Genomic DNA, 9,478 nt, shown 5'->3' on the forward strand with positions numbered 1-9,478 from the left:
CCGTTACAAAGGTCAGATTGAAGGCAAACTGCTCAAAGAAAATTGAACTTGAAGGGCTGTATGTTTTTGCCAGCAACAGTCCCTAGTGTGTGCAGTTGAGCTTCAAACACTCAAACTCTATCCAGATGACTGATTTCAGTAGGGTTTTGTTCTCCAGTCACTTCTGATACACTTCCCTACCCCTGCAAGCACAGGGAAATATAATCCACCAGTAACAATTGCATGGATTAGTATTATTTTACAATATTAATTGAGATGGAAGCTGTTAAATAAGAGTCACTCCGGCAGAGCCCTGCTCCATCCCACAGGGCTTTAGACTCAAGAATAGGCCGTAGTTTGTTTCACAGAAGGCAAGTGAACGCTCCTGCTGGGCACATTGGAGTCTTTGTGCTGAAGGCCCCCTGATACGCCATGACAGAAAATCATTAGGGCAGATGGGTTAGGGAGCTGTTTTCTGAGCAGAGATGAGACCTCTTGCTCCCCTTCCCCTGCCTTCTGTGCTTCCACACCTGGGTGCCCACAGAGGAAGGCCGAGGAGCCCTCACAAGATTTGACTGCCTTACACTTTCAAGCTGTACTTGACTTCTTGCTTCCAGATTAGTAGTGAGTGGTAATTCTACATTTACTTATAAATGCTTTCATTAGTCAAAATGAGTGTTCTCATTTGCACACTATTGTGTGGTTCAGGCCAGTCTGTTTTGAATAGACAGAAAGAAAATCCAGAATCATTTGCTTTGTCTAAAATAGACTCTTCTCAGAGAAGACCATCCCTAAACTTGTTTCAGGTGCAGCATATTGAAAAAAGGTTGCTTATTCAAGAAGAGTCAGCTCACCTCTGACAGCAACAGCTGTTTACAGGCACCACCGTGCTCCCTCTTGCACAGGTCTTGATCTCTGGCCATTTGTTTTTGCTTCACTTCTGTCCCCTGTGTGGCCTTATATTTCAGAGCTGGAGATCATCCCCTCTCCTCTCTAATACAGACGCAAACATCTGCTGTGGTGCCAGGGAGCGCTGCCATAGTCCGATATAACCGAATTCTTCCCCAGGGACTGTTCAGTCACAACGCAGATACAGTAAAGGGGAAGGAAGTTTGCTATATGATACCTGCCAAACCCATTTTCAGATGTGAGCAGAAGGCTCGAAGCATTTTCTCTCTCCCTTCTGGAGCAGATCTGCTTAAAGGGGCCCAGCCTCAATGAAAGGAGACACATCAGGACTCTGTCTTGTGATCTTATGTTACAAGCAGCTCATCCAGGCTCAGTCACCAGTGAGCAGGACAAAAAAACAACTGCCTGTAGAACCTTTCTATTTTTAAATATGCCTGACAGTGCTCAGCAATCTGAGACAATGATAATGCACAGCAGCAGCGAGCGAGCACGTCCTTGCCCCGTGCTGCACACTAGATAAGTGCGCTTCAGCCTACTACAAACACGAGCTGTCCACACTGTCAGTTTTACTTAGTATGGAAGACAGGCACCGAGGCACTAAACCCAGCACAAAAATGGGTTTGACGCCTGAAAGAGAAAAAAATCTGGACCTAAAAGGTGTAGACTTTAGAAGCTTAAAAATTAAAATTAAACACCTGTTATATAGCACAGGTCATTCTGAACTCTGATGTCACCCTTCTCAAACCTTAAGCCCACAGCTATCAGCAGCTGTTGTTCATCACCTACTTATCTACTCTGAGATACAAAGATTCAGTGAAATACTCTGACAATGTGAAAGAGTATAAAACTCAGCTATGTGCCAGCTGTAAAGCCTGCCATCAATTCCCCTCCCCTTTTTCAAAATAATCATCTGTTTTTAGCAAAGCGCAGCCAATCCCACGGCCTGTAGCATAAGGTTTAATACTAATGAAGTGTTTGTGGGCGAGTGATAGTATCTGCATCTCTTCCTGCAGGGAGCAACTCTCCCATAAGCCTCAGATTTGGATTTAAGAACCACCCTGAGTGAATCCAGACTCATTTCTGACACACTCTGGTATTGGCTAATGGGCCATTATTTGGGCAGTACTACAGTGAGCAATGCAAGAGTTGGTCAGATAATCAGAAATAGTTATAACATTTCTGTTAGCAAGTAACCGTGCATATCAGATTATTGCAATAGTGATAAGCAGTAAGAGAGGACTCCCTGCTCTATTATACTTGTTCTTATTTAAATGAGCCAGCTGAGTACCCGCCCCTCAAGACAGTAAGTTTCCTCTAACAAGGCCAAGTGCGCTGCTGTTGGGCTGGCTGAGCTGTTCCTTGGGAATAAGGCTCTTTCTTTGAAAGAGTAGCTACAGCCTTCAGGAGAACCCAGAATCCAGTGACACTTTGATGCTCAAAACATTTTGGTTTGCTCCAGAGCCATTTCTTGGTGAAGCTTCCATTTCTGGGCCAAAGTTGCCCCAAAGCCTCTGCTCAAAGAAACTGCTGCCCTAAAAGCCATTCCTCCTTAAGTTGCTCCAAAGCATGCACTTATCCCCCACCAAAACCAAAAGTAGCTGACCTAAACTCTGCTTTTTAATTAGCCAGTTACAGCCCATGAAGAGTCTGGATAAGAGGTTCAGAACCATGAAGACGCCACTGAAAATAAACAGAACTTACACTCTGTCCCTGCCAGCTGAAGTGCTTTGAAAAGTATCTCCTTTTGCTATGGAAAAACACAAGTAAGGCCATCATCTTCCCGTATAGCTCCAGCTCAACTAACTCCCACTACAACCAAATTTGACTTCTGATTCTTAAACTACAAACCCTAAAGTCGTGAAAAATCCAAGCCACTATATGCAGCCTTTAGACATCTTATACAACTGAACAAGACAAGACTTCATGCACATCAAACAAAAAAGTCAGGCATTGCTCAGAGTATGAATGAAAAAAAATATGAACAGAAATCACACTTTCATATGAAAAAGGAAGTTAAATCATCATTTAGTGAAAAACAGAATCTGTTAAGTCTAGCATCACAGTTAGCTCTAGATCCATAAGGGGCACTATTCATCACCACTGAGTCAGCCGGAATTGCCTGGGGGCAGGGACTGATCAGTTCAAGACAGTCAATCAAGTGCACATGCCGTTCTACAGCAGGTGCAATACATAATATGCATTAAATGAAGATACATTTTTGTCTGAAAGAGGAATGGAAGGATCCTTCTGGATACTGTGGGAAGAGACAAGGAATAAATCCATATTGATTTCAGGGTAGCTTATTTTAAAACACTGAGAAACGATGCCACTTGTTTTACTTGCTGTAATAGCACTTTAAGGAACGTAACTCACACTAAAACCATCTTGCTTAGGATTAGTTTTCTTTCGTGGAAGAAATATCCTGTGCAGTGCCAGACAGCCCTGATGGTGTTATGCCAATGCTGCTAGAAGAATTAGCCCCATTACAATTGTCAGTTGACTTCTGGAGAGCAGTATTTAGAACAGATCTGTGCTGAGTGACAGCTCTTTCCCCTTGCTAGATGTAGTCCACATGACAGTCTTCAAAATACCTCCCTGATTGGATTTTAAGATGTTAAGGATGCTCGTGCTCTCCCTGTGTTTAATAGCTGGATGTCTGCAGTTTTGAGGATGGGACAAATGATAAATGAGATGTAAGTGGTGAGTTTCCATCTTCTTAAAGGAAAGATGATCCCCCTCTGCAGCCACAGTTCAAACCACTGCAGATGATCGGTGCAGAGGGAGTATGGTACAGAGAAAAGGTGAGCAGAAACATGTGAAGACAAAACTACACTCAACCACCCAGCTACTGAGTCAAAGATACCAACACGACAACCTTAACTATATGTGAAGACCGACTCACAACTGTTGTTTCAACAGCACAGGAGAGGCGCCAGGAGCAAAACCGACCGACCGCGTTGCCTTGCCTGTGCTGCCTGTCCCAGCAGCTGCCAGGGGCCCAGTCTCCCACCTGCGCAGCCTCCTGCGCCCAGGGCCGAGCAGGGGGCTCTGGCCATGCCCGCAGCTGGCTTTGGGCCCAGGGAGCACCAGGCCCTGGAGGCAGGTGGAAAGAGAAACTGCACCCTCAAGTCTGAAATTCCTCCCAGTCCCTGACTTGCCCCCCACTGGCACCCACCCCACATCCAATGCAAAACCAGTTTCTGGCTGTCCTGCTGACAGGGGCTTCCTGGTAAATACCCCATCCTTCCTTCTCAACGTGATCCACCTACTGTTCACAGAATCATTCGGGTTGGAAAAGCCCCTCGGGATCATCGAGTCCAACCCTCAGCCCAACTCTACAAAGTTCTCCCCTACCCCACATCCCCCAACATCTCATCTAAACGACCCTTAAACACACCCAGGGGTGGGGACTCCACCCCCTCCCTGGGCAGCCTATTCCACTGTCTGACCACTCTTTCTGTGAAAATTTTTTTCCTAATGTCCAGTCTAAACCTCTCCTGTTGGAGTTTAAAGCCATTCCCTCTTGTTCTGTCACTAATCACCTGTGAGAAGAGACCAGCACCAACCTCTCTACAATGTCCTTTCAGGTAGAGAGTGATGAGGTCTCCCCTCAGCCTTCTCTTCCTCAAACTGAACAGTCCCAGCTCCGCTTCATTCCTAGTTGTCCATTGCACGGGAGCACGTGGATGTGTCTCACCCCGAGGTATTCACATAAGTGATGGATCTCGACGTCTTTCTCTGCAGAGGGGAAGGGCCCAGCCCAGGCAGCATTCCTCCCACTACATCTGTGTGGCACCCCTGCTCCGCACGGGCTCGTGAGCTTGGGTTGCCACTCTGCTCCAGCTGAGCCTGTCCCACTCACTCTTGGACTACGGCCATCGCTGCCTTGTAGGCTCTCATCTCTGAGCAGAGTACACCTACTAACCTTTCAGGTCTCCCAAACAGAGGAAAGTAAGAGCAGCTTTATTTTCCAGCAGTTCCTAAACTCTTTTGCAACGAAGCCTGCATTGCTGGGGTGGTTTTGTACGTAAAAACATTTGTATCTCTTGAGTTCTAGAATTCTTGTATAGCCTCAAAAGAACTAAGGTCCACCCCAGCATTTTTGCCTCAGTAGAATTATTTTTTTTGCATCATCCCAAGTCTTTTGTGGCTGATAAAGCCTTCGCAGTGAATCAGAAGGCATTCTTAATGTTTCAGAGACAACAGAGACAAAGAGGAATTAAGTAATATCTCACACAAACTAAGCAGGAGAACCCACTGCAGAACACACATGTTATAATTCTCCTAACTTCACCACTATGTCTTTTCCCTTTTGAAGCTCAATAACGGAAATAATTGCTTAAATGATTCCTCTCAAAGCTGCACAACTGATTGATTTCTCAATTTTTGCCCTTTTCTTCCCAGCAGATTGTGATTTCTGGTCTCAGAAGGAAATGAATTCTTCCTATTCTAGGAACAATTTTGAAGTTACAGATGTCAAATATAAAAGAATAAGAAAACCCTACCCCATTTTCCAAAGCTAGAACCCTGTCATAAAAAAATTCAATGCCTGCAACCAAATTATGGTACTTAGCAATTCTTTAAATCACTTCCTTTTCCATTTTCCTCTGTGGACATAGCTGCTGGTTTTATTTCTCTATGTCTATAGATGGAGGAAAAAAAAATACTGGTAATTTGCCTTAGGGAAAAAAAAAAGTAGAATTCAAAGTAAGTTTTGACATGGAACATCTTCACTTGAAAGAAGGAACTTGGTACTTTACATTTCAGGAGAGCAGGCTGTAATAAAGCTAATTGATCTGAAAAGCCAAGTTTAAAATACCACTAAATGCCTGAAAGGTTTTCATACAGAAGGAAGGCAAGCTGTGTACAAAAATACATCTATCTTGCATTCCCTCTGCTCTCAGTCTTCCTCCTGTACTCCAGTTTTGGGGTTTTTTTTAATAAACATCTAAGAAGCACAGATAGATACCTGTCAAAAACAGTCACTAACTTCCATCACAAACTTTCACACTTTTGGGTCCCTACATAAAAATTGGGGGTTCACAACTCCACAGCAGTAATGATGAGAGACAGCAACAAATTCCAGCTCCTATTTTATTTAGGAGTACTTTATGACATACCATACCTTAGATTTCTAGAACTCTATTTTAAAGATAACTTTTGAGAAGAGTGTCTTCATTAACTATTAACCAGCACTTAATTACCCACTGAGTCTAGAAACAGATATGAACATTTCCCTCTCTTCTTGACTATTTACAGTCCCACCCACTCCCACCTGAATATCATGCACAGATCTAGTACAGAGTGTTCAAGGATATCAGATCTTGGAACCACTGTCCTGTAACTTCTCAGAAAAAGCTATTTTACTTCAAGATCTAAACACAATCAACAGTTCACAGTCTGGAAGATAAAAGTGTTTTAAGGTCCTAAAATGACACTATCATATCTGTGTTATATCATACATATCACATATCTATCACATCCCAGGGAAATGATAAGATGGGAGGAAGCTCTGGACCACTCAAGACCATGAACTTTGTATCAGTAGACATTTCTAAACCAGAACTTTAGGGGAAACAGACCTCCATCCAGAATTGAAGCTGGAAATATATTTAGCTCGTTAAGTTAGTGAAATTCTTACTTAACACACAGAGTATTACTTTACACTAGCCACAAAAGTTGGTCTTGAGGTAGAACTTTCAATCCATTGAAAAGCGAGCAGATCAGATACCTGTTACACCAGAACTCACCTAGGAAGGCATGAAGTAAGCTGCTACGGAAGGGAAAAATCCTCCCCCAGGACACCAACTGTGTTTGCTTTCAACCAGGAGTCAAGAGTCACCCTGTAATGGAGACCACAGGCTCCTGGCTGGAAGAGATTAGTAATGGAAGCACATCGAGTAGTGAGAAGCAGCTTCGTATAACTACACCAGTTAACTCATGGGGCCACATTAATTGTTTCATCAAAAGAATTAAAAGCTAATTATGGTACATGCAATAGAAAGACAGCTGATCTTAATACACATTCTCTCCAAGCAACAGATGCTTACAGACTGTGCTGAAAAGTGAAGATAACCCAGGAGCTCTGTGTTTGAGCACAAAAAATTGTGAAGTTGCACTTGCAGCTGGAGATGCTATGGCCTAACCAATAGGATGTCCGATACAAAGCAAGAGCCAGGAGTTAACCCAAGAACCAAAGAATTAGAAGGAAGAATGTTCCCTCAGAATGACCCAATCTTCAGTGTCTCTGCTTGTGGACATTTCCTTTCTGTTTTGATCTGTCAGACAGCTGTCCTCAGAAAGAACGAGCAACTTCTGTACCTCTGAAATATCTGAAACAGGCACTTGCAGCTGTTACAGACAGGTGACAAGCAGAATCATATGAGCAGTCTTGTCTAGATTAGATGGAGAAGGAATTTGCAAGACCGTTTTAAGAAGATACATGTCCTCTGAAAGCTATGACCCTGGCCATCATTTGGAACTAAAAGTGTGTATTTACTTGTATTGCTGCAGTTTAGAGTCAAAGTGTGTCTTTTCTTTGTACTCAGTGGACTTGTGTTTGTGTTAGTGACAGAACACCCGTCTCCCCCAATTCCTCTTGTGCCTTACACCTCACTTTTACTAAGGGCCAGGAGAACAACCCTCTGGTCTGCCACTTCTCGGACAAGCCCACCTTCTTAAAAAGCTTAAAAGACTTCCAAACATGAATAAACGAACTATCTGTAGATCATACATAAAGCTTTCAGTTATGCTGCAAGCATCTGTGGGTAAGCAGAGCTGGGAATTGGATTTCTGCAAAGACAGAAAGAACATGGTCTAGTGCTACACTGAAGCATTTCAAGACTCAGCCAGCACAGAGGTCTGCTTTTGGCTCAGGACATGGGAAAAGCCCAAAGGAAAACAAGGCATGAACGTGTGCACCTAATGCAAATGAGAAATTGCAATCACTTGGGTGCTGAGAATGTGTTGTAATAAGGCTGGAGGTGAACCAGATTGGACATGCAGATAGAATAAGCCCTAACTGGCACAGAGCTAGGCATACCTAAACAAGCCAAGTTTTTCTGGAGTCTCAGCATACCATATAGAATTTCCTTTGCTATAGAAGAAAATAATCTATAACGGAGTCTTTGCAGAAGTGCACTAAATTGTACACTATCAAATGAGCTCCGTTCTTCAACTCTGCAGAGGCTGTCCCCTCAGTTGCGTCACAGAGGATCCCACCACAGACCACACCGTAGGGCTTACTCATGCCTGAGCGTCTGACTTGTCCAGGGTTTGTGTTCGCAGGAGCAGGAGCACTGCTGGTGGCGGCTCCTAGAACACAAGAAAGGGCTTAGCAAGGAGCGAGGTGGGGGGGAGGAGTTGTTCCAACTGAGCAATGCAAGGCAAGCAGCAGGCACTGGATCTCAACAAATATGGCTTCTGGGAGCTACAATCAGTAACTCCAGCTGGGCCATTTGCTTAGGCTTCCTGCCAAAAGATTTATAAAAAGAACAGTAAAGAATGTGCAATGGCTTTAAATATGAATTTCAAATACAGTGCAGCCAATATCCACATTTGTTGAGGCTTCCATCCCTCAGCTTTTCTCTAAGGCTCAGCAAGGAATGCAAGGAGTTTCTCCCGCTGATCTAATTTTATCCTCTCAGAGATATCCACCAGCACGAAGCAATGAATTAGAGCCAATGCAGTTTCCTAATTACTTCCAGCTCTCAGACCCAAAAGATACTAGGGAAGCAAGGACAACATAGCAAAACTGATAAACCAGCCTTTAGTTTGTGTGTTGCTGTACATGGAGGTCTTGTGGTAATTTACTAATAGGTGATCCCAGCCTTTACTCAAAGTAGTGCATGTCCTAATAGCACAGACAGCTCTATGAGTTTAACTGCAACAGAGTACAGTGACAAACAAGAACGGCTGCTACACGGTAAGTGAAATATGCAGGTGGTTTCCCCAGCAGACACATGACAAAGGCCAGCAATGACTATTTAGCAAGATGCAACTTTCCATTACCTAGTAGGTTTTCCACATTCTACCCCTGAAGTACGTTAGCATGACTGGAGGTGGGTTTATGCAAGTTCCCAGGAGAGCTGGCCCTGTCTGTATCAAACCTGGGCCAGCCACAGGGAGCTTCATTACCAAGGTTCAGCAGCCTTCCAAGAACAAAAAGGAAACCCAATCACCAGAAGTTTTTGTCTTTGATATGACATACAGAACCTCACAGTGAATATCAAGTCACTTGTTCAAGAAAGTAAATTATACCACAGAGCATAAAAATCTTGCAGCACCAGCACTGTAAACAGGACAAGAGTGGTGGCTGAATCATTTATTTGATTCCTCAATTAGCATACATGTAAACGTCCACTGCTTCTGCAGCCACCGACATGAGATGGGGCACTGCAGCTAGAAATGAGTTAGAACAATCACAGACATCTGATTTAATAAATACAAAAGGCCCCATCTCTTCCTTCTGTCCTCACATCTGTATGAGAAACTTGGAGACAAGTAAGAGATGTGGAATCTCTTAGTTTTCTTTTTTCTTAGTTTGAATACCAATCTTAAAAGGCAGTTTGTATCCAGGGTACACACCACC

The sequence above is a fragment of the Strix uralensis genome, chromosome 3 (genome assembly GCF_047716275.1).
Source record: "Strix uralensis isolate ZFMK-TIS-50842 chromosome 3, bStrUra1, whole genome shotgun sequence".
Classification (NCBI taxonomy): domain Eukaryota; kingdom Metazoa; phylum Chordata; class Aves; order Strigiformes; family Strigidae; genus Strix; species Strix uralensis.